Source organism: Lycorma delicatula, chromosome 8 (assembly GCF_047948215.1).
Source record: "Lycorma delicatula isolate Av1 chromosome 8, ASM4794821v1, whole genome shotgun sequence".
Classification (NCBI taxonomy): domain Eukaryota; kingdom Metazoa; phylum Arthropoda; class Insecta; order Hemiptera; family Fulgoridae; genus Lycorma; species Lycorma delicatula.
The window spans coordinates 115,015,729-115,042,537 of record NC_134462.1 but is presented as its reverse complement, the minus strand read 5'-3'; the positions used below and the strand labels follow the sequence as shown (position 1 = coordinate 115,042,537).

The 26,809-nt window shown below is 28.2% G+C and overlaps 1 protein-coding gene across 1 annotated transcript in view; it reads right to left on the bottom strand.

Annotated features, from left to right (window-relative positions):
- Nucleotides 1-26,450, bottom strand: part of LOC142328804 (discoidin domain-containing receptor 2-like) — a 309,180-nt gene extending 282,730 nt beyond the window's left edge. The window contains exon 1 of the mRNA XM_075372847.1: nt 26,175-26,450. The gene's annotated coding sequence lies outside the window, so the exon portion shown is untranslated. The remainder of the gene's footprint in view (nt 1-26,174) is intronic.
- Between the last annotated feature and the right edge of the window lie 359 nt (nt 26,451-26,809).

Here is a 26,809-nt window from a genome sequence, read left to right as displayed (position 1 = left end):
AAGAAAATTTATATAAAGTCATCTGAATTGAACATGAAAAGTTGAAGAAATTTAACTTTAAAAAAAAAAAAATTTGGTTCAATCGATTTCAATTAAAAAGGGGAGGAGCACAGCAAGATGTTACAACAGTTCTAAATCCCAAATTTCAATATACTACGGCTAATAGTTTTTGAGTTAAACTAGTCAAATTGGTTTCAGGGATGGTCAAAATGAATATTTCCGTTGAAATCTGAAAACCGAAGTTTTTTACGATTACAAACAATACTTCCTTTATTTCGTACAAAGAAGTAAAAATTGACCGAATTGTGCTGTAGAAAAATATTTTATTATAATTTTAAACCCAAATCAAGAATCGTTTAGTATTACTTAAGAGAACTGTAATCTCAAATCAAAAATTTGTGTTTTGTGGGACAAAGTTTTTTGTATTTTACATTAATTTTTTCAAAAATTGTTAGAGATACAATTATTGGATCTGCTTATTTTATTCAGTCTTTCAGATCAAAGACGTATGAAACGTATAAATTTACCCCAAAATGTTTAAAAGATAGATTTTAAATAGATATTAAATATTTAAACGAATATTATTTATTATTGACGAAATACAGTATTTAAAATCCTAAAATTATTTTATTGTGTTCCCCTACAGGAATATTTATATCAAAGTTTTGCCTAGTTAAGGGTCACTTTTGTGGGAGGAGTCAGCAACCTGCTGAATCCTTTTACGCGTATCTTTAATGAAACTTAAACACATACGTTTGTTAACTGCTGTAACTGAGTGTTTATACGTGATCTGAAATGAATCTCAGCTACTTTGAAATATTTTTTTTTCTGTTAAATAACAATAACATATTATGCCAAGATTATTATTTGGTTTCCTTCATTTCTTTTAATTAATTCATTAGTTTTCTTCATTGAATCAGATACTCCAACATTTCATTTTGATTTTCACTAATCATTTAATTAACTAAGGCTACACCTTAGTTAATGAAATAATTTTTGAAAATCTGCTTCCCTATTCGCAGGCTACGTGAATGATTGTTATTACAGAAAAAAACGGATAGCTTAAAAAGGATTAAAAGGAAAGGATAATAATATAATCCCACAGGTTATTTTAGGGGATTTATTTTATTACCTCTGGTATAAAAATAGTTTTTTTTTATGACGGTTATACACTACAATATAATTAAAACTCATAAAAACATAATGATAAAAAAAAGAATTTCTTTAATACGACAAAAATAAACTGAATTTTATTAACTAAAAGATAACGTAAAAGTAATCACTACGACTAGCGGCAATAAAATAAAAGGAAAAAAAAATTATGTCAGCCATTGAATCGTACGCGTATAACAGATATCACAAGTGAAATAAAAGTCAATTCCATTTTTACAATTTATGTTGGTAAACACTGCAATAAAATAACATGTATTATGTAAAAAACGATAAAAATATTATAGTAGATCTGTAATCTGTAAGTTAGCCTATAATTTAAGTGAAAAAATAACCAAGTTTAAACCGTGAATGTTAAATAAAAAACAAAAATATTTTTTAGAGTATCAAATTATTTGAAAACATATTTAAAATTATAAATAACTGTTGAAATATTTTAATTATAAATTTATGTTACCATTCAGCTAAGGAATATGATAAAACAATAATTAAAAAATAACAATTTTGTGATCTTTTTTTTTTTTGTCTTCAGTCATTTGACTGGTTTGATGCAGCTCTCCAAGATTCCCTATCTAGTGCTAGTCGTCTCATTTCAGTATACCCTCTACATCCTACATCCACAACAATTTGTTTTACATACTCCAAACGTGGCCTGCCTACACAATTTTTCCCTTCTGCCTGTCCTTCCAATATTAAAGCGACTATTCCAGGATGCCTTAGTATGTGGCCTATAAGTCTGCCTCTTCTTTTAACTATATTTTTTCAAATGCTTCTTTCTTCATCTATTTGCCGCAATACCTCTTCATTTGTCACTTTATCCACCCATCTGATTTTTAACATTCTCCTATAGCACCACATTTCAAAAGCTTCTAATCTTTTCTTCTCATATACTCCGATCGTCCAAGTTTCACTTCCATATAAAGCGACACTCCAAACATACACTTTCAAAAATCTTTTCCTGACATTTAAATTAATTTTTGATGTAAACAAATTATATTTCTTACTGAAGGCTCGTTTAGCTTGTGCTATTCGGCATTTTATATCGCTCCTGCTTCGTCCATCTTTAGTAATTTTAATTCCCAAATAACAAAATTCTTCTACCTCTCTAATCTTTTCTCCTCCTATTTTCACATTCAGCGGTCCATCTTTGTTATTTCTACTACATTTCATTACTTTTGTTTTGTTCTTATTTATTTTCATGCGATAGTTCTTGCGTAGGACTTCATCTATGCCGTTCATTGGTTCTTCTAAATCCTTTTTACTCTCGGCTAGAATTACTATATCATCAGCAAATCGTAGCATCTTTATCTTTTCACCTTGTACTGTTACTCCGAATCTAAATTATTCTTTAACATCATTAACTGCTAGTTCCATGTAAAGATTAAAAAGTAACGGAGATAGGGAACATCCTTGTCGGACTCCCTTTCTTATTAGGGTTTCTTTCTTATGTTCTTCAATTGTTATTGTTGCTGTTTGGTTCCTGTACATGTTAGCAATTGTTCTATCTCTGTATTTGAACCCTAATATTTTTATAATGCTGAACATTTTATTCCAGTCTACGTTATCGAAAGCCTTTTCTAGGTCTATAAACGCCAAGTATGTTGGTTTGTTTTTCTTTAATCTTCCTTCTACTATTAATCTGAGGCCTAAAATTGCTTCCCTTGTCCCTATATTTTTCCTGAAACCAAATTGGTCTTCTCCTAACACAATTTTGTGATCTATGAACATTTTTTATTTATAATAGAACTATGAATGGACTTCAAAGGAAAAATAAAACAAAAACATATGGGTCATCTATAAATTATTAAAAAAAACATTATGGTTTTTAGATTTTTGCACTCGCATGAAATTCTATCAGATTTTAGAAAAAAACATCTTACTCCCAGTTGTTATTAAATATTGAATTCAAAAATAAAATTACAAATTTAAGAGCGAAGATATAATTTTTTATTAAAAAAGTTTGAATTATTTTTAAAGAGTTTTTACATTTTATTTAATGTAAGAATTATTTAAATATTATGGGTAATAGTATATTAACACTATCACTCCTTTAATTTCTGTGGCGGAGTAGTAGCGTTTTGGCCTTTCATCTGGGGATCCTCGGTTTGAATATTGGTCAGACATAGCATTTTTCATACTCAACAAAACTGCATTCCCATATTCCCACAAATAAGCTTTCTGTGGTAAATTAATTTATCAAGCGAAAAATAAAAAATAAATAAAATATTTTCATTCAGCATAATTTTATAAAAATTATGTATAAATATTTTTTTAATAATAATAATTTTTTTATTATTAATTTATTTTTTACTGTTTAATAATTAAATATAATCGAGTAAAATATTTTTATTGTTAATATGTCACTAATTTTTAAAAAACTGTAAAATCCGTTACATCTATACTAAAATTCTATTAATAAAAATTTGTCTTAATCTAATATACAAATTTAAATAAAAATTAACTTTTATTTTTCCGCATTATTTGCAAAATTATATATTCCTAGTAAAAACTAAATACGTTATCCTCATTTTATAGTTAAAGAAATCCAATTAGAAGAGACAAAATTTAAAAAGAATTTGCAGCTTTTTTGATATTTTAGCAATCATTTATCTATCTGTTTATTTTAAAGTCTTTTGGTTTCAATCTTTACCCGTAAAAAAGGCATAATTTTAAAGCTTCCGTCAGGAATCTTATTTAAAATATTTGTGACTTTCTCCTTGCACAGTAGAGGAAATAAGATTTTATTAACTTGTTGCTTACGTAATTATCGACAGGGTCACACAATATTGTTATCAAAGTATAACATAATTCGATAAAAAAAATTAACATTTACGGAGATATTAATGATTAGAAAGTCTTAAATGACCGCTTTTTTATTTCTAAAGATAAAATATTCAAACTTATTTATTTATTTATTTTGTAAAAAGGGTTTTTGAGAATATATGTATACACTAGGGGGCTGCACTCCTGGCCGCTTCGCTGCCAGAATTTCAGCAATGTTATAATATAGGGAGAACCTATGTTCGCTCGTATCTCAACTCAGAGTTGAGGAAAGATGTTTGGTAAGGCCTCATTAGGTGTGATATCTAAATCCGTTATATGATAGGTATTTGAAAAAATAAAACGGCGGACCGATGGAAAAAGAAGCAAGATAGGGCATTTGTCCGTATGAATTTTTTGTATATTTCCTTGTACTGAATCAGTCCCTTAAATTTGGCTAACACCTTTCGAGATACGTTATACACCTATTGCCGGAGGAAAATAAAAATTATATGGGTACCGTAATGCGCTGTTAACCAATAGGTTCGAAAATATTGACTAAACCTGGGATACATGTATTCGAATATTTGTGCCAAATTCAAAAAGAAATAGTTTACGTGTTTTTGAGATATAGGGTAAAAACGATAAAAATAATGTTGAATAATCCATCCCTAAATCCTGTTAATTTAAAAATTTTAAATAACTTTACTGCTTTAGTCATATTAAAGTTAAATTTTTTAAGAAGGTAACAAAGTTTACTTTTAAAAAAGTAAAAAAATTAAAAGTGATGAAAATACCTCCTGTTTTTTTAATTTTTCGCTACATTTTAAGTTTGTGATTGTCCCAACATAAAAATTTTTTTTAGCTATTTTTGAAGAATTTAGTTGAGCTAGTCTGCAGGTATTAACCAAAATACAGGCCAACGCACTTACATATCTACATACATCTTCCGAAAATATATATATGTGAACTCACGGGTCTTATTGGATTGAAGGGGTTGTGAAAGGTAAAAATTCGCAAAAATACAGAGATGGAAATTTTGGATCGATCTATACATTTTCCCTTTTTAGTTGTTCCAGCAATAAAGGTACAACCGGGAACGTAAAAATGTAATACTTTAAATTTAAAAAAAATTTTTTTGATAAAAAAATGAAGCACCCCATAAAACAATACTGGATTATTCTGAGATACAATATAACCGTGATAAACTAGAACTTTTCTTAATTTTTATCATCCACCTTTTTTAATTTGTATTAATTTTAAAGCAAATAGATTATATTCTTATTTAACATATACGGTATTAACACACGTATCTTGCGATAATTGTTTATCAATTATTAACTCGTAGAAATTTAGAGGTAATATTTTCATTTAATTTTTTTTTGACGGAATGTTTAATTTCCAATCTTTTTCAATTTATCGGAACCATAAGTAAATTAGAATACAAAAAAATGACATGCAGAGATGGGTTTATATTAAATTCCTCAAAAAACTGCATATGAAAAATGGATATTCATATATATACATATTTTATACAGAAAATAATATATAATTATAGTTAATATAAATATTTACGTACAAAGATGAGTCCAAGGAACATTGATTGGTAAAATTCAGAACATTAAAAGCAAAGAAAACATTAAAAAATATTTTTATCAATCGCACAAAAAGTAAAAAATTAAACAAACAGTGAAACAAATCAAAGAACCTACTAAAGTAGTGGCGAGACGAAATGAAGATCAAGAATCTCAAATAGATAATTTATCTCCATTCTCAGAAAACTTACGGATAAAATATATGCAGTCGCTTTAGGCGCTTAAATTCTCGCAGTTATCCAGGAGGTTAACCGCGAGCCAGTTCACATGTTTGTTCAGTCTTATTTTGTATCTTATTCCGAATCACCGTATGTCTTCTCGAACGATTGGCAATCCTAGATAACCGTGTATTTCAGTTTTTTTACAAACCACAGTGTTTATGTTATATTTCTCAATAGTTTGTTTTAGAATCGCTGTGCGACTTCGATGTTACAACTGACTGCTTGTCGTACTCTGTTGTTGGATTCCGTAGGTCGAAATCGGTTGCAGGGCTGCTCTGAATATATTAATTGCTAGTTAGGTAATGATAGTTGTGATTCACTGCTTAACAACCGGTAAATCTCCCTGGACTTAATGTTAAGCTGTATATTTTTCTTCCTGACATGATTCTTCCACGTCAGACGGCGATCCAGATGCAGTCCTAGGTGTCGTACGCTGTTAGCATAAGGGATGAAAATGCCATTAAGTTAAATTTGCAAAATAACATGCGTAGATGTAACCAGATTAACCTTCATCTTCCATTTTGCTAGCCGTTGTTAAATTACGTCCAGTACAGTTTTCAGTGCAATAGAAACGACGGTAGGGTCTGGATAATTCATAATTTTACGTATAGTTTTAAAATAAATTAAAAAAATTGATGTTCCTTTGATAAAAAGTAATGATAATGAATAAAGAACGTTTGTTTCAATTCGTATAGAAAGATAATCGTGACTTTTCATAATACACCTGGTGTGGAATACTAATTATACTTGAATACGGTTTTGGTATTTTCATTTTTCATGCTGACTTGTCTTTAACTACTAGGTATTAATAAATATATAGAAAATAACTATTTCAATTTTTAATGATATTGATATTGGCTAGTCGCTTGTATATTTTATATCTTTATTTATTACTCATTTCGTTAAAATGTTGCAATAAAAAATATATTACGGTTTCTGTATTTAGAATGATTATGATTAGAATTTAAAATTATTCGTTTTTTGTACCGGAAATTGGCTATTTTTTAAAGATATTAAAAATAAAATACGAACGATTCTGCTGTTGTTAAATGTAGTATTCAATTCCTTATTAAATATGAGATAAATATTATCTGCTGCTTTTTAAATGGCTTTTTTATAGCCTATAGCTAGCTACATTTTAAATGCGCTAGCTATAGTATATTTTTAATTCTATTTTATCTAATAACATTTTAAACGTTTACTACCTATAATAAAAATTGTAATTTTACATTATATAAACGTTTATTTTGAAATTAAATGCAAAGAAAAGGGGGAATGATGACACCTCCCTTTTTTCAAAGTTAAAGGAACCAACGAACTAAAGGACGGATGTAAAAGGAAGCCCTGTCATTTTATGGTAATCGGATATATTCGGTATAACTGTATCTGCATTGCCACTATGAATATTAAACAGTAAAATTATTTACTTTGACAAGGGCTTTGTTACCAACGGGAAGACCTAAGCAGTTTAACAAAATCAACAGCCTGTTATGTTCCGGTAGGCTTAATCGGATTTACTTCCAACAGTTTAGACTAGACTGTATAAGATTGCAACAAGGTTTCTTTTTTTTTTTCTTAAAAACCAGCTTAGTAATACTTCTTCATGTTCTTCAAATTAAGTACTAGTGGTTTTTTTATAATCATTTTATTAAATAATAACTTTTTTAAACTTTATTTTCCTTTTTTTCTTAATTAGCGCCAAATGAATTTTTGCTACGGAAATCCATCGAAAACTTCATTATACGTATCATTAACAGTATTACTTAATTTAAAACATTTTTTATATTATATCAGAATTAATAATTTAATTAATTTATCGGTGTAAGATTTTATTAGAAAAATTCCTGCATCTTTATTGGGATAATTTGATCTAGATTTAAAAAAAAAAAATCTGATTTGGACATCATATGACTTTCTTATACGCCTATTAAGTTACATATAAACATTTTTTGCTGCACTTCATTTAAACTTATTTCATTTAAAAGTGAGATATGATCCTCAAATTTTTTAATAAGGTCATTAGTATTATTTCGTGAGTTGTTGATTAACAACATTCGTATGTCATTCCATTACTTTAGAATAAATAACCGATGCTAGGAAAGAATTATAAATTTGTTATCACAGGATTTTATTTAAATTGAAGAAAATATTGGTAATATTATATAATGTTTTGTTCTTGATTTGCCTAGTACTGAAGATACTGAAAGCTAAAAGAACCAAGTTCGGTTTCTGTGGTTAACATAATTTTACTTGTTTCTTCATTATCATCAAATGATTATCTGCCCTAAGATACTTCCTTGCAATATAAACTCTCCGTTAGTTTCTATTTCCTATTAAACTTTTATTTTTCATCAAAATAGCTAACATTTTGTATTAGATCCACTACAATTGTATTTTTTTTTTTATTTTCTCTTATTCCCATCTTCTATTGATTCTTCGTGCAAAATTATCATCACCCATTTCCCTCCCATGATTTTTCTTAATTGATTGGTTTTTTATTCATAATTTTTCTCCGATTAATCAAACGTCTCTCTTCTCTCTCTTTATCTGTTTATTATCCTGGCTGTTCATTTAATTTTCTCAATTTTTATCATGATAACGTATAATATACCCTGATATTTTCTTTGTACGCTTCCCTTAAAGTCCTCATTTCAGTTCCATCAAGAAAAATGTGACTAAAATAAAAGACCATGTTTATGATGTTGCAATCTGCTTAATATTAATTTTTTTTTCAAACTAGGAACATTTTAGTATTATTAATTACGACTGATAATTTTAATACTAGTAAATATTTTTTCTAAAGAGTCTACACCGTTGTTATTTATTAAGCAGAAAAAAAATCTTAAAGGAAAATGTTTTAAATATTCAAAGGATTTATTTTAGTATTTTAAATACTTATTTTTGGCTGTTTAAAAACACTAATAACATTTTAAAATTTAAATTATTTTGCTTTTACAAATAGTTTTCTAAAATGTTTTATATATACCTTTGCATTTGGAATAGTTTGAATACACGTACTTGCGAATTTCTATGTGTGTGTGCGCGCGCTCTCGTTTTGAAGTAATTCTATACAGTTATAAAAACTAAACGAGCAGTTTGTATTTCCATGCCCATTATTAAGTTAAATTCACAATAGTTAGTTGGGTAGCTTGAATGGGATCCAAGTTGAAAGAAAGAAAGAATGGGCAGTATGGAGAATATAGGGGAGGGAGACTAGCCGCGGTGTTGCTTACAGCGGCAGCGGCAGCTGGATCGGAAATAAACATATTAGAAAAACGGAAGGTCTAATTCAGTCCTACCAGCGAATCTACAGCTGTGTTATTCTGGCTAAAATAGAATGCCGCATTAAGTCTTAATACTTTGTATCGCTGTATTATTTTTATTACGGCTTTATTAATATTATGATTATTGAAATTTAATTAAGATAATTATAATTTTACTTAAAATAACAGTATAATTATCGAATGAAACATTTCTGTATGTGCGGGTGCGGCATCGACACATATACACATAAATACATGGACAAATTTACATATATGTACTTTTTTGTGTGTGACTGATTCTGAAATACAGCTTTTTTTATGACAAAATTAAATGTTTAAAATGGATTTAACCTTCATTTAATATTATTTAAGACAAGACTTACTCCAGAAATATGAAAATCATGTTTTTTAGACAATTAGATCAGAAAGGATACGAGAAGTAAGAAAAGTATGAAATATGGATTACCTTGAGATGAATTTAACAACAAGCTTTGATGGTAATATGTAAGTTTATGTGAAAGTCATAGCTTCAAATTAAAAATTTGATGTTTTTGCCATTTGAGTGGCCTAAAGATGTTTTGTCATGAATGGCCCAAGGAGTGGGGCAGCACCCTACTATTTAGGCGATTCATCACGCATATAAAAAAATTGGTAAAACCATCAAATTTGAAGCTTATGACTTTCGCATGATCTTTATAACCATCAAGACAAGACGTACTCCAGAAATATGAAAATCATGTTTTTTAGGCAATTAGATCAGAAAGGATACGAGAAGTAAGAAAAGTATGAAATATGGATTACCTTGAGATGAATTTAACAACAAGCTTTGATGGTAATATGTAAGTTTATGTGAAAGTCACAGCTTCAAATTAAAAATTTGATGTTTTTGCCATTTGAGTGGCCTAAAGATGTTTTGTCATGAATGGCCCAAGGAGTGGGGCAGCACCCTACTATTAAGGCGATTCATCACGCATATAAAAAAATTGGCAAAACCATCAAATTTGAAGCTTATGACTTTCGCATGATCTTTATAACCATCAAAGCTTGTTGTCAAATCAATTCTCAGATAACGTCCTAAAATTATTTTTTACATTTTAGTGCGTTTAATTTAAGAGTGGTATTTTAAAATTATTTTAACATATTTCTTATTTTCTACTTTTTAGTGCATTTAATAGAACGGTTTTTAAATTTTTTTATGTTTTTTATTTTCTAATTTTTAGTCTTCATAAGTTTAAACTTTACAGCTGCGCTAGCGCACAGATTTGAGCGCATTTAGCGAAAGATCGGATCGGTACGTTTTACGGTGGGTGAGTGCAATCAAAACATAGGCCTAAACGATTTAATTTCCGGATAACCAAGATCCGGTCAATCAAGAGTGTATCTTATGTGTTAAACAGTTAGTGCTCGACCTGATGATACATACGCCATTTGAATGGTGAAAATTGAACGAGCGGTTGCCGAGATATTTCGGTGTCACCCCATCGCAGCCCCTCCTAATTTTCCGAACGGCGCCCCGGAGGCACTTCAAAATATTATCATCTGACAAGTATCACTGGGAGCGGATGGGTCTACGACGCAGGGGGATCGAAAAATTTTTCAAACCGCTAGGACCGACCGTTTTCAGTTATTTGCGATTTTCATCCGAAAATTCGGAACCGGTTAAGAAGTACTAAATTTTTCCAAAACTTCGATTTATATATCGATAGATATATAATAATATAAAATGTATACACCTGACCACCACGAGACATGTACTAACGAATCGGGATTTTCCGCTAGTGATCGGTACATTCCGGTAATAAGCTAAGGGGGACGCTGGCATTGACACATATACAAACGCCGTTTAGTAGGGTAGGATTATGCATTAGTAACAAAATGAGCTTCAGTGAAATCATTTAAAACAAACAAACAAATTTTCACAATTTTTGTAATGGAATGCAAAGTTGGCGGGAGTTTATTTCTCCCTACTTATCGCAGAACCTGGACAGAGTACCTTGCTGCTGGATGATTCTAATCGGGCGTGTTTTTTTTAAAGTTTTATTTTTAAATGGCGGGTTTAATTTTTCAAGTTTTGTGTATTATTATTTTAGTGAATTTAAGACTGATTTAGTTGCATTCCAATCCGTTGTTGAACCAGCGTTATCGAACCCATTTTATGGGCCGACCGCGGAAGGCTAGGCTTATGAAGCCTGTCCTCCCGACGTAATTCCCCTTCAGACTGTCCACTGAAGTCCTTTCGGTGCTAACGCTTCATAGGCTAGCAGGAATACGCCACAACGGGGCACTAACTATCAGGAGGGAGCAATGCGACCCCTACTCCGGAGGAGTCGCAATTGCTGGTTTATTTTATTTAACTTGTAAGTTTTAAAGGAGAGGTGTGTAGAAGTTCTTCATCCACTTCTGTTATGGCTACCTTCCAGGACGCGTCACAGTTTTTATCTGTCGTCAGTTGCGTCTTCATTTAAAATGTTTACCAGTGATTCGTTTCCTTTTGACGATAAATAATTTTTAGTATTTTTTATTCATGATGGATCTAAATTAAAAAAAAAGTGTATTAGGACAGAAAGTTAAACCCAGTTTATTTTTGGTTAATAATAATAAAATTTCAACAGAGATAATTTCTAGGTTGGAAGTTTTTATATTTATTTTGAATAGGAAGTGAAGGAAATCAACGTCCTTTTCAGCAAAGCTGTTTTCTATGAATTAATTGATTTGGATACACACATTAAAACATTACAATTTACATAAAATTAACGGAAATAAAATTTTATATTACTTTTAAAAAACCTTTTATGAAATTTTAAACGTTGGTTCTTTCCTGCTTCTTGCTAAAATGTATTTTTTTGTTTACTTCCTGGGGATTTATTTTAGACAAATAAATCTAAATATTCTATATATTTAAGAAAGAATAAAAATTTGAAGAAATTTTTACTTTCCCATCTAGATAGCGCTATAGCTCTGGAAGGGAAAGTATTGTAATCGGTACAATTTCGGTATATGCGGTTTTCACCGGATCTTGACGTTTTTACACCTAAGGAACCCAAAAAAACCGGATGGAAATTTTCTGAGTGGTAACATTCGTACGTATGTATGTTCGGGTTGGCCTCTAAATCACCTTATATCTCTATAACTACTACACCATTTTGACCAAACTTGGTCAGATTACTTTTATATATGCGGCATTGATGCCATTAAATTTTCAATTTAAAAGGTCAAGGCTGTAGAGCAAGGTCACCCTCAGTATCCTGAGATTTCGCCTAATTAAGGCACATTTGTTAACAATTAAAAATTATTTTTTGCAAAATTGCAACCCCACCTAAAAATATGCTGTTGTAATAGTCAGCTATGACGACTACAATAGCTGTTGTTGTGTATGCTGTTGTGACGTCACAAGCGTTAGAATTAAATAAATGAAAGATATTTAAGGTGTAAAAATCTAACTCGGTCTGGCTGGGTTTTGAACTTGATCGCCCGATTGAGTCAGTATTTGGTGAGTTAAGCCTCGCGGCTACAACAGTCTGCCAACCGTACAAGCGAAATTCGTTCTATTTAAGTTGTGAAATTAGATTAGTTTAGTTAGTGCCTACGGTCGCCCATAATACCGCTACACCTGCGCGAATTAAATATGATATGTGCGCGCCATAATCGTTGAATTAAATAAACGAAAAAATATTTTATTTATATAAAATGATAAATATTTTAAATTTAGTTACATGTCTACACACACAACTTTAGCCGCCAGACAAGTTTTTTTTTAATTTTCATTAATAAATATACAAATTCTTTTGCTGTTATATAAATTACTAATTCATTGGTAGTAAAGACAAAGTACTTTAACTTGTAGCGTGTATTTAAAAAATAAATATTTTTTTAAACGTCATTTATATAAAAAAAATTATTTGAAATTAATTATGATATAGATTTGTTTGTATGAATTATTTAGCATCTATTAATTAATATATTTCAATCAATTAAGAAAATATGCATTTGAGTATACGCGTTTGCGTCATTAAATTTATGACTCCGATAGCTAATTGTCAACTACCGGTTACGAAAAAAATTTAAATATTTCTGACCTCGGGTACAAAGTTTGAATGATACTGCCAACATAATGAAATTAAAGTACTTTTTTTTATTTGAAATTATAATCTTTGAAGAAATTGGAAATTTATTAATTTCTTATCCTAGTTTTCTTCCGTTTATTATTGCATCATCCTTAATGATGATGAAACTACTTTATATAAAAATTCCAATCAAAAATAGAAACATAGAACTTTTAGTTACAATATAGTAATAGTAATTTAAGTACTGTTAAAATAATTAAAATTTACTATATCAAGAGGAATAAACATATATTATGACGAATAATTTTTAATAATAGGTTTTTTTTTGATTAATATTGTATTAAATAAAATTTTTTTCCCGAGATTATATTGAATTCGGTCTTAAAATAGATTTTTGTAATAAAATAAATTTTAAATATATTGGTAAATAAATTATGAATGTCAATTATTACTTATTTATGGTTAAACCTGTACTCTGAATTTTTCTAAACCTAACCGGTTTCTTCATTCATCTTTTTTCCCATAGAAGTCAAAGTAATTCTATTTTAAGAACTACACTGATACTAAATTACTTAGTAATTTCGTCACCCAGATAATGTAATAAAAATGAATGAGTAAAAATATAGATTAGTTAGAAATATTCTCTTTAAACACAGTGGTTTTCTCGACTGTTGAATTATAAGCAAATTCACCATAAAAGCCTACAAAGAAGCGTGGGTGTGGGAATATGAAAATGAAAATTTGTAGGGTATGAATCTTTATACCTGACCGGGATTCGAAGCGTGACCTCTGGTTGAAAGGCCGAGACGCTGCCTTTCCACCACGGAAATTGGCGGAATGGTAACAATAATAATAATAATAATAAAAGATAATAAAATGAAAGTTTTAAAAGAATTAGGATACTAAATAATATTAAAAAAAAAATTCAGATTTTGCAGTAGTTGTACGTTCTTTTAATGTTGAATAAAACATTTCGATTTGTGTTTAAAAACAGCACGGAAGGAATTAATTTATTTAGTGAAGTACTGTAGTTTCCCATGACGTAATAATATATAATTATTTATTTAAAAAAAAAACTTTTTTTATTAACTTTTATGATAAAAATTTGCATTTAATTTATCAAACAATATAAAAAACAAAATTATGTATTTTTTATCACATAAAATTTTGTTAACAAATCATTCATTATTCAGTTAATCTTAGAAATGAATTACAAAAGTTATCTGATGAAATAATTAATAAAAAAACAAATCAAACGATCACTTCCATTTTTTATAAATTATTTATTTTATTTTATTATGCCTACTCATTTTCTTTATTTATGTCTTTAAAAAATTATATATAAATATTTATTTTGTTTTTACATACACTTTTATATATGTATACCCTGACTTGGTTTATTTATAAGCTCATGTAGACTTTGATAAATATTTAAAGACCAAGCCGTTTTTAATCAATACTAGACTTATTATTTTAATATTTAATTAGATTTCAAAGTAAAACTAGCATAGTATAAAAAAAGCTTAGGTGAATTACGTCATATTTCTAATATTTTGCATTTATATTAAAATTGTATGACTTTTTTATTATTTATTTTGTATCTTAAAGGATAGTTTATAAAATATTCCTGGAAAGCAATATTGAAACATTTTTTGTTAAATAATTAAATAATTTATTCTCTTTTTTGCGAATTCAAACAACAAAGTGGAATTTCATTCAGCTATAAATTTTATTTTATAATGAACTTTTACAATAAAAGAATCTGATTTTCAAATCCTTTCATAGATATTATTTATTTCTATTTCATTTATGTATATTTTTTTACCAAACTGACCGATTTCGATTATTTGGTTTTTTATTTTTCCAGTGGAAGTTACTTTGCTAGCCGGTAGTAAATTCTTTATTTCTGACAGTAATAAAGTTAAATGATTTGCCTAATTATTTTCTTATTCCTTTGAGACATGTAACTGTACATCCATCGAATACTAATTTGAGGTACAAGAGACGCCAGTCTAATTCCTTTCTCTGATAGTAATGATGTTTATTACATAGCCAATCCCTCAATGAGATTATTATCACTTTTAAGGCTAAATAATACTTGTTTTCCTCTTTAGTCTCTGGGAATCACCGTCAGGTATTATTGCAGAGAATGAGTGGATGATATGTATGAGTGTAGGTGCAGTATAATCTTCTTGTACAGTCTCAGGTCGACCATTTAAGAGATGTGTGATTGATTGAAATCCAACCGCAAAAGAACACCGGTATCCACGATCTAATATTCAAATCCGTATAAAAGTAATTGCCTTTACTGGGATTTAAACATTGAAATCAGCTGATTTGTAAAGACGCATTCGCCACTAGACCAACCCGGTGGGTTAAATAATACGTATATATATTGTCGCCGAATGGCTTCGACGGAACGTAATTCATAACCTTGTGGCGGCTCTGAAAAGGGCCGTTTTTTAGCGTTATCTCTGAGAAGAGCTGTTGTTTCCGAAAGCTGGTCTCCGGCGAAGTCGGGGAGTTGCGGTTCGTCCAGTGAAGTCCGACCGGGCTTTCCCTCAGCGGCAGTTGGGTCTCCAGCACAGCGTGGCAGTGGTGGCCTCCAGTGCTCCGCAGTGTCGAGTCGGCGTCGGTCGTCGTTCGCCGGCGCGGCGGTTCTCCCCAGCGGTCCCACGCTGGGCCGGCTCTTACTGCTGAGCCCGGCGAGCTGGAGCTGGAACGGGAATATAGTGTCCGGGTCCAGGCGGATCCCTCGGCGAGCCGGGGAGGCCTGCTGCTCCGGTGGGGATGTTGGCATCTGCCGGGAGGTCCTACGTTGAGCCGACCAATGAACTTCTTCTTCTTCCAACTTCTTCTTCAGGTGGTGGTCGACTATGAATTGGGTTCACTCTTGTGATGAACGCTCTTTTATTGGTGCCTGAGAGTGGTGGGGTTGCAGCGCTCTATGGTGGGAGAACTGCGCGAGTGATGTATCAGCGCGTCCGTATACTTGGCCACGCTCACATCTTTGCTACCGTTATCGCCCGCCGATATTAAATTAAGCATATATGTGGTAACAATATGTGGTAAGAAGGCCACTTCAGTCCTTACTTTTTTGGTAAGGCTGGCTTTGTTATGCTCCAGAATGGCTACATCAATTTTATATTAAGAAATGATATGTAATTAAAATTAAATCAAATACAACAAATTACGGTTCTGGCACAATTACAGATTAAATATCGGAATAATTTTTAAACTGAAGATTGTATTATTTCTAAACCTGCCAGGTTAAACCAACCCGGCAGGTTTACCGGGTAGGTTTTACCCGGTTCACAAATCAACCGATTTCGTAGTTGAGACTGTGGATACAGTTTTCTTTGTTGGTTGGGTTTCAATTAACTATATGTCTCAGATATGGTCGGCCTTAATCTGTAAAAAGATTCACGTCACGAACAAGTAACGTGGCTACCGATGGCTTCCGCATCCAAAACGCTGCATAGAAGACTTCGGATATTCATACGAGTATAATATAATTATTTACGTAGACGATTTTACAATATTTAGGTATTATTTAAATCAGTTTCTTCTCTCTCTTTTTCTACAACAATAAAATCCCTGCGGTAAAAATATTTTTAATATTTTCTTAAGGATATCTTTTGGCAAATTCAACCAATTTAATTCTTATTAAAAATTTTAAATAATTATGGGGTGATATTATCTTACTTCATAACTATCGATATTAATGATATTATGTTTTATAGATTTCTAATCAATTTTAACTGGCCATATCAGCAAATTTAAGGTACTTATTACTTTTAGTTAAATTTTAATTGCTTATGATAAACAATTAAAAATTGTGTCCGGGTACTGATAACGACACTTCGTTGTGCGCCCAGAAAAAAGCTCGTACAAAAGAGATATCCTTTTATAGGAATAATCAATTTTCAAAATAAATTTATACTCTATTAAACATTTTTTGGTAACTTTTATTATTTTTCTTTCTTATTTTCTTCATATGTTTAATTATGGTTTTAGAGATAAGCTAAATCTTTATATTATGAGAATTTTTATTACTTGATTCCATCATTAAATTATATAATGTATCGGTCACCTATATATTTACTCTTTAATTCTTTTGTCGTTTAATTTTATTGTTCATATGGAAACAGGTATATTAGACATGTCTGTGGTTGTTGATATGTATTTTACGATTTCTTTCCTGTTTATATAAAAATTAAATAAATATAGATAATTTAAATTACTATTATTATTGTAATAAAACTGTTAAATAATTGTTTAATCTCGTAAATATTTCAGTGTTGTAATTCGGTGCTGTCTTCAATAATAGTGATTTATGTATTACAGCGTAAGTTTTTTCATGGTTGTAAACTGCCTTTACAACTTGTTTACAAACGTTGATATACGTGCGCGTGTCCAAACATAACATATCCAGTTTTTTTTTTTTTTATGAGAATTAAGCAATAATCCTGTCTACACATAATATAAGTAATATAACAGGGTAGAATAAAATTATATGATTTTTTTATTCAATTGTAGAAAAATAGGTATAATAATCGTAATAAAATTAGGCCTATTAAATTATTTTTTATTATTTATACAAATATATAAATTATGTATCTAATTTTATTATCTTATATAAAATTCCGAATAAAATCAATATAATTTATATCTTCATAAAGTTTTCCATTAAAAATACGTTGGTTTATAACAAGCAGTCTATAAAAAAAGGAGATATAAATCATTTTTCTTGCGGTTTATTAATACTTTTTATCTTGTTCAACCATACGAATTGTGCTTCTTTTAAGAATATTGTAAATGTATAATTCGTTTTTAAGTTGAAAAATATTAAATTTTTATTTAAAGATTTTCCTACTTTAAAAGAATACCACTCTGTTTGGCTTCTAGTAATTTTTTTTCAGTTACATACAAAGGATTGAAAATATATATATGTTATTAATCTGTTTCATGTTATCGATTGTTTTTTTTTTTTTTTTTTTACATATCACGTATAATTTTTGTATTCATTTCAATGGATCTTGCTTAAATTTATTACATTTACTTTTATAGAGAATTTATTGCTTAAATCTTTGCTTGTTTTTATTTCACATATATAATTGCCAGGTGATTTTTTAAAATGCTTTTGCCAATTGTAACTAAATAACGTTCATGAATTTAGCATACTAACAACAACGAAAAGCTTCAAAATCCTGAACATTTTTAGCTGTTTCTTAAGTTGTGATTTTTTAACACAGCTCTAACCCCAATGTTTTCTTTTTTAATCCCAAAAACGTAAATATAATGTTAAATAAATCATTCGTATCAAGAAGTATAAATCGTTCAAACGAATGGAATGAATCATTCGTATGTTGTGCGCAGCCGCCCGGCGCATTATCATTGGTCCGCTCTGCGCTAACAGCAGCTAAAATAAAAATCTGATGTGGACACCGCATGACGTCCTTATACGCCTATTAAATTGTATATACACACTTTTTTTAAAATAGAAACTACATAAAATTTTATTTCATTAATAACTTCTGATATATATATTTTTTGTCATTATTGAATTATTATTTATCGCAAAAAATGTTTTTACCAATAATAATTTTTAATAAATAATAATAATAATAATAACAATAATAATAATAATAATAATAAGAGATTAATAAATCAATATAATTAAATTTTAAAAAAAGTTAAAAAAAGGAGATATCTAATTCAAACCGATGTGCCTTCCCCTTAGATCCTAAGATCTAATATTTCATTAATTAAAATTTTGTTTGGCTATAACTCTGGAACTAATGAAAATAAGTACCACTTATAATAAATATATCGTTGAGAAAATCTTAATGAGAGCTTATTACTGCAGTTAAGAAAAAGTCCAAAATCCAAAAAGTTGGATTTTGGGCTTTTTTGGACACTTTTGGTTCAGTAGATTGCAGTCAAAAGGGGAGATGCACAACTAGATAATACAACAGTCCTAAATACAAAATTTGAACATCCTACAGCTAATCGGTTTTGAGTTATACGAAACAAGTACATATGTACGTACGTGCAGACGTCAAGCCGAAACTTATCAAAATGGATTTAGGGATGGTCAAAATGGATATTTCCGTTGAAATCTGAAAACCGAAATTTTTCGCGATCGCAATACTTCCTTTTAATTCGTACAAGTAAAAATGTGAGCACATACAATAAACAAACCCACGCACCATCCTTTTTTATGAGAAAGATTTATATGTTATATTCAAAGAGATGAAAAGTGCAATTTAACTTGAGCCTCGTACCCGGGGTGTTCCATCATATTAGTTTGTTCCTCTACCTACTGATCTTCGGTGGAAATATAATTAACCCTTTTTATAAATTTTCTCCTGATGCTTGAAAATTAGCTAGGAATCTGAAGACAGTCATTTTATTAGTTTCTGCATAAGGGGGATTTGAATATTTTTCATTGTAGTCGTCATTAACTTAAACGGTTTGATGTTTTTTTTCGATCATTCTTTTAACCTCGAGATAATTTCTTCAACGTTCATACATTCTTATATTTTTCTTCTTCTAAAATTTTCTTAATTTTTATAAATTTCTCCATTAACTAATTAATAGAACATGGATTTTTTAATACATGGCTTAGAAATATAGTTCCTTAGCAGAGAACTGACACTGATTTTTTACCAATCCCTATTCGTTTAAAAAAAAGTTTTATTTTGTACTTCAACTCAGGTAATGTTGTAAATACCATTATTCAAAAGGCCATTCTTTTATTTCAGTCCAAATTTCAGCATCATATTGCATTAAATTTCTAAAAAAATATTTGTGAAAATATATTTCCAATTCTTAAATCCACATGTATAATATTATATAGCAAATTTATTTTTGCAAAAAAACTTTCCTTACTTGTGGTAGTCTGTTTTTTCTGTTTCTACATTATTCCGTTTATCCTTGGTTATTTGTGTACCTTAATAGTATAAAGTTTAAATTAAATAAATTTAGAATAATTTGTTTACCTAAGTTATTACAGTTTGAAAATATTTTGTTGCGATCAAATAATTATGATGTATATTAACTATAAAGATAATTAAATGAACTTGTATCTGTGTAAATTAACTTTATTTTACTAATTTTGAAATCTAAAAAAAATATACAATTTTTATGTTTTTAATTGAAACTGTAAAAGTTATTCTTTAAATAAAAACTACGATTATTTATCTCAGTGGTTGAATGGAGTCTGTCATTTATCCAAACGTTCTGGGTTAGAGTCCCGGTCAGGCATGGCATTTTTTCTCGTGTTACAAAAAAATTCATTTCCTCATTAATCATCAGCTGTTTCAAAAGTGTCCAATGCCAGAATAAAACGGAATATAAAGGAGTTAATTGTTGTTAAGTCAATTACAGATATTTATCAACTTATCTATTCATTTTACCGAGGGAACAGATTTTAAACATTTAATTGTATAAAAAAAAATTAATATTATTTTTGTAGCTTTAATTGTTTTGTTGCAAGTGTTTTATGTTAATGTGTTTTGACAATTTCTAGTGTTTTTCCTCACTATGGTTTTAGCTGCAGTTATAACATTCGATGAAATAGCTTGCATATTAAGAATGATTCCTATAAATATTATGAATATAAAACTGGTTGAAGAATTAAGAAGTTGGGATTTCATAAATATATTTTACTTAATCGTGGTTTTTTCCAAAAAGAGTGTCAGAAATATCATTGACAATGGTAACACTGACTAATAAAAAAATAAAAAAATCATAAAATCCCGTTAAAAAATATATGTATTTATAAAGTTATTCTAAGTAGACACCTTAGAATTCCTTTCCTTTGAACCTGCTTCACTCGTGATGACATTAGACAACTGAAAGTTGTTCACGTGCTGGATCTTCATTGAAGATACTCTATTTTCACGTTTTTCGGTAGTTTTGCACCTTGCAAATTTACCTGTTTCTGCTACTACTTTTTGTTTCCATTTTTTCCACTTATTTACTGTTGTTTTAATGCTAACACTGTTTGTCATATTCCTGCTTTGCATTTACCTATAATTCACTTATTTTATTAGCCTTTTGTTTATGTCTTAATATTTAATTTGTTCGTTTATCTACCTGTGTTCATTTGTTCGTGAGTATCTTCTGTTTGATAAAAAACATCGCGTGAAAACTGAATGTGTTGGACACGTGTGGTCCATACATTGGATAGGTTCTAGAACCCAGTGACGATAGTGCTTACGACATAATGAGTGTTAACTGGTTATTAGTTCTTATTATAAGTATGTTTATTAATATGGACGTTTACTATTATTATAATCTTTTAAAACTGTTTGTTTTAGTAGGGTCGGCTCATTGGATGGCCTTCTCTCAAGTGGTATTGTAACATATTATTTGATTATGGTTTCGTCAGTAAAATTCGATTTAAAATTTTTGTCTACAGCAAAACGAGAATATATTTTTAAATTATTTCAATATCGAATTGGAATTATGTTTTTTTTTAAATTGGAGTTTATCAGACTGGAAAATTTAATATTAAGTAAAATCTAATCGACAGTGTGTTAAGAGAGCGATTAACCTCCCTCTCAAACTACTAAAATAAAATTTCTACAAATATTTAATTATCGAGTATTGCGATCGCGAAAAATTTCGGTTATAAAATTTCAACAGAAATATCCGTTTTGACTATCCCTGAATCCATTTTGACTAGTTTCGGCGTGACGTCTGTACGTACATATAAATTTCGCATAACTCAAAAAGTATTAGCCGTAGGATGTTGAAATTTTGGATTTACGACTGGTGTAACAGTTGTGCACCTTCCCTTTTGATTGCAATCGACTTGACCAAAAGTGGTAAAATAAGTCCATAATATAAAAAAAAATTGGATTTTGGACTGTTTCTTAATTGAAGTAATAATTCTTCATTGAGAGATTTTCAACGATTTATTATAAGTGATACTTATTTTCATTGGTTCCAGAGTTACAGCCAAATAAAAGTTTAATTAATGAAATTTGGATTTTAGAAGAGGAGGGCTTATCGGTTCAAATCAGACATCATCTCCTTTTGTCTTTTTTTAACAACTTTTTTAAATTAAATATATTGATTTATTAATAATTATTAACCTCTGATTATAAAAAAAATACAATAAATAATAATTCAATAATAACAATAAAAATAATAAAAAATTCAGAAGTTAATGAAATAAAATTTTATGTAGTTTTCATTAAAAAAAATATGTGTATGTAATTTAATAGGCGTAAAAGAAAGTCATGTGGTATTCACATCAATTTTTTGTCAGATAGGAAGGAGTTTTATGTACGTATATCATTTACTAATGAATAAATATTGTGTTGTTTTAAAAAAATTATATTATTTTATCAAAAAATTCTAAAAATATCTTAATAATTTAATTTTTTAAATAAGACAAGTTAAAATTTATTTAATTATATTTTTAAATTTTAGTGATAAAAAAAAAAAAGATTATGTATTTATTTATTTTTTCAAAAGAAGTATATAATCAGATGAATATAACAGTAATTTTCCAGCATTTTATTGGTTAAAATTTCTCCATATTTTTCATTATTTTCATTGGATGTCGTGTTAAAACTTTATTTAAATTCCAGAAAAGATTAATAACATGTTTTCGGTTTACAATTTTCCTGGTAAAAGGATTTCAATTAAATTAAAATTAAAAACAAATATATCAATAATTGCAAACAAAGAAATAAAAATAAAAAAACTGTTTTATTATTTTCGTTTTGGCGCTATTAGTATTCAATATTAAAGTTTTTAATATACTGAAAATTGTTTAGCATTCAAAATAAATCTAATATGGATATCACATGACTTCCTTGTTCGCCTATTAAATTACATATACACCTTTTTTTTCTAAATGAAAAGTACATAAAATTTTATTTCATTAATAACTTCTGATATTTTTTCATAATTATTTTTTTTATTGCTATTATTTAAATATTATTCATCGTATTTTTTTTTTTTATTATTGATAAATCAATTTATTTAAATTAAAAAAAAAAGAAAAGATGAATCTGATTCGAACCGGTGTGCCTTCCCCTTTTACAAATATTTCATTAATTAAAATTTCATTTGGCTATATCTCTGGAACCAATGAAAGTAAGTACCACTTATGATATATCGTTGAAAAGCTCTCAATAAGTGCTTATTACTGCAGTTAAGAAAATGTCCAAAATCTAAATTTTGTTTTTGATTTTGAGCATTTTTGGTCCAGTCAGTTGCAATCAAAAGGGAAGGTGCACAACTAGATGTTACAACAGTCCTAAATTAAAATTTTCAACATTCTATGGCTAATCGCTTTTTGAGTTATGCGAGATACGTACGTGCAGACGTCATGCCGAAACTAGTCAAAATGGATTCAGCGATAATCAAGATGTATATTTTCGTTGAATTGTACAAGAAAGTAAAAAATTAAAATTGTTTAAAGGATGAATACCTCAATTTTGCTCTCAAAGTTATTAAACAGATTACTTGTGAAGATAAAGAAAAGTGGGGTGTTTAACTATTACTAGAGGACTTGAAAAAATGTAATTTGGGTTTATCGAAGTAGATAACGTTTTTAGAATTTTAGAATAATAAGCTTATAATCAGTTTGCTATAATCTGTAGAAGTATTAAAGCAATATTAAACATAATTTTTCTTTAATAAAAACGTTATTAGAAATCTTATCGTTTTAGTAAATTATAAAGGAAATTACTTAAACAGATTAAAAGGCATTCGTACTCAAGGAAGATATAGTAATATCAGCTGTAAATGATCTCTTGCAGATATTTAAGTTACGTAAATAGATATAGAAACTGAAGTATAAATGTACGTATAAAAAGTTTTAACAAGCTTATATATTTAAGTACTACAAATGTTAGAATTATTTAAATATTTTAAAAAGTAGGAATAATTAAAGCCTGTCTAGTTAGGAAAATGCATTCAATAAATTTAAAAAAGAGATTGGTACTTGTTTAGATACATTAAAAAATTGTTTTTTTGTTTTTTTTTAATGTTAAAGCAATTAATCATCAACGTTATTTCATAAAAGTTGTTCAAATTATTTCTAAAGATTTGATTAAAATTGTTTCTCAATTTTTTTTTTTAATCGAAGATTTTGTTGATACTACTTCTACATTTAAATAAAATTAAATAAATACGTAATATATTATTCATAAAGAAAGAAAGAAAGTATTTATGAATTATTAAACAGTAATAAATTTTTATTTTTTTTTTTATTTATTATTTCTTTCTTTTTTTGTTCATTTTTTCTGTTCGGAATTTATAATATTTTAGAAAGATACAATTACACAGAAATTTCAATAATTTCACAATTATTTCTATTTCATCAAATTATCACTTTTATTTAATTTTATCTATTTTTGTTATGTTAAAGATAAAGAAATTTTTCAGATGAATATTTAAAAAAACAAATACCAGAGTAGAACGATCTGTAGAGATGATCCTGTATAGAAAATTAAGCCTGTATTATTAAATTGGTAAGTACATAAAAAATAAACAAATAAAACATTATTATTTATTTTAATTGTCAAAGAGATAAACAAATTAAAACTTAAAACGACGGATAACCGGTAATCCGGATAATCGAATGTTGTTTAAAATATAACGAAAACTTCCTTTTATGTTTTCATAAGGTTATAACGTTTTTAGCAATTTACTCATAATTACTAGAAACCATATTATTACTGATTGAAATAAATACATGTATTGCGTTTTTATTTTTTCATTAATAACAAATTTTACGCGAGTACATCAGATTATTGGAATAATTCATTCCTGAATGTTATACTATAATACAGATCTATATCCCAATTAACCATAAGTAAACAAAATACCACAGTAATAGCTATTGATTATTATACGTAATCATCAATTTGTTTTTCATTATATCTTATTTAATCATTTGACCCTTTAAATTATGTATTTGATCCTGAATAAAAAATATAAACCTATCTAATTTTCATGCTATTAATTTAGTGTACGATTTTATAATGGTTAAGTTGTGTTATATATTTCATCACATTATGTCTGTAGTGTATTAAATATTTTTAATTTTTATTAAAGTGCCATTAATAAATTAAATTTGTCTACATTTAAGAATAATAACACAATAGTTAACTATTGTGTTATTATTATTAAACTGTAAGTACTTAAATATATATATATTTTTTTTTGAAAAATAGTGTATTAATCAATTATTAGTTTTTATTCTAACAACAGATTAAACCGAGAATTTTAAATCTGTTAACTAAATTACAAATTAAATAAATAGATTTAAGATTATTTTTTTTATTAAAATTGTTAAAAAAATACGGTATATAAAGAATTCATAGTTTTGAATTACCATGTGTGCTTGATTAGTTATGAGATAATAATATATGGTGTTACGATATGCGTCTATAGAAAACCTATAACAGGTTTTAAACTAATAATTTAAAAAACAGAAAATTCGCAATTATTCATTTATTGTAAATTGTTAAATAAGTTACAAAATTTTCTAACTTATTTACTTTGTGGTTGGTGATTAAATCATTTTACGGTAATTTGAATATTTTTTTTATATTTAATAAATAGTAATTAATAAATAATATTATTATGAAAAATAGTAATTATAATAAAAATGATAAGAAATTTGGACCGGTCTACCAAGAAAAAATGTTAAAAATATATGTTTAATATATGTTAAATTTTTAAAATATATATCTAGTTGAATAATAACATGCTAAGTTCAAACGATTATTTGATTTTTTTATTTAGCGTTATTGAATTGGAAAAAAATAAATATAATAATGCATAAATTAAAAGAATATATTATATGTTAAAAATAAATATTCTTTAAAAACATAGTATACTGACTTAGTACAAAACAGCTCATTCCTTAAAGCATGAAGTTTAATTTTAAAAATTACTAATAAGAAATTTCTTATTAATGTAATTTTAAAAAAAATGTATATAAAAACTAATAAATACCAATTCGGTAGATCCAAGACCGGATGAATGAGATTCCAATAACTGAAGTTGTATAAGACATGTATAATAATTTAATGACTTTATAAGTAAATAGAATTTTTTCCTTACCTTCTTATCAGCATTGTACATCTTCCAATAAATCTATTTATTAATCACGAACATAATTATCATTGTTAATTCACTAATCACTAAGTATATATATCACAAATAACATTTTACATTCTTTTTTTTTTAATATTTAAATTTTATCAACAAATACTCATTACATGTAATTTTATTAAAATGTAATGTTAACGCGAGGAACAGTTATAATACAATACAATAACAGTTAAAGGGGTGAGAAATCATATGGAGTGGTTAAAAACGGTAACGTTCCTCTGTGTGGCTGCCGTCGTCGACTGACTACTGAGGTCGAATGGTGTGCGCGCGCGAGTGAGCGTACTCGTTATTCCCCCACCACTTTTATACGAATTGAATTGCTCGCGTAGTCTTAACCAGTAACCACTCAAATCCTTTTTTTTTACGTAGTCAGAACACTGAATGACTTGATCACGATTTGTTTCTTTTTTTTTTTTTTGTATTTATATATTTATTTTTTCTTCTTCTTTAAACCTAATTTGATATTCAGTTGTTCCATTTTTATTTCAAATAAAATAAGAGAAATAAATTGAGTTTCTTTTCTCTTTTGGTGGCATAAATTATTCATGTAATATTGATGGTATATCAGTTATTTTTACGTCGAA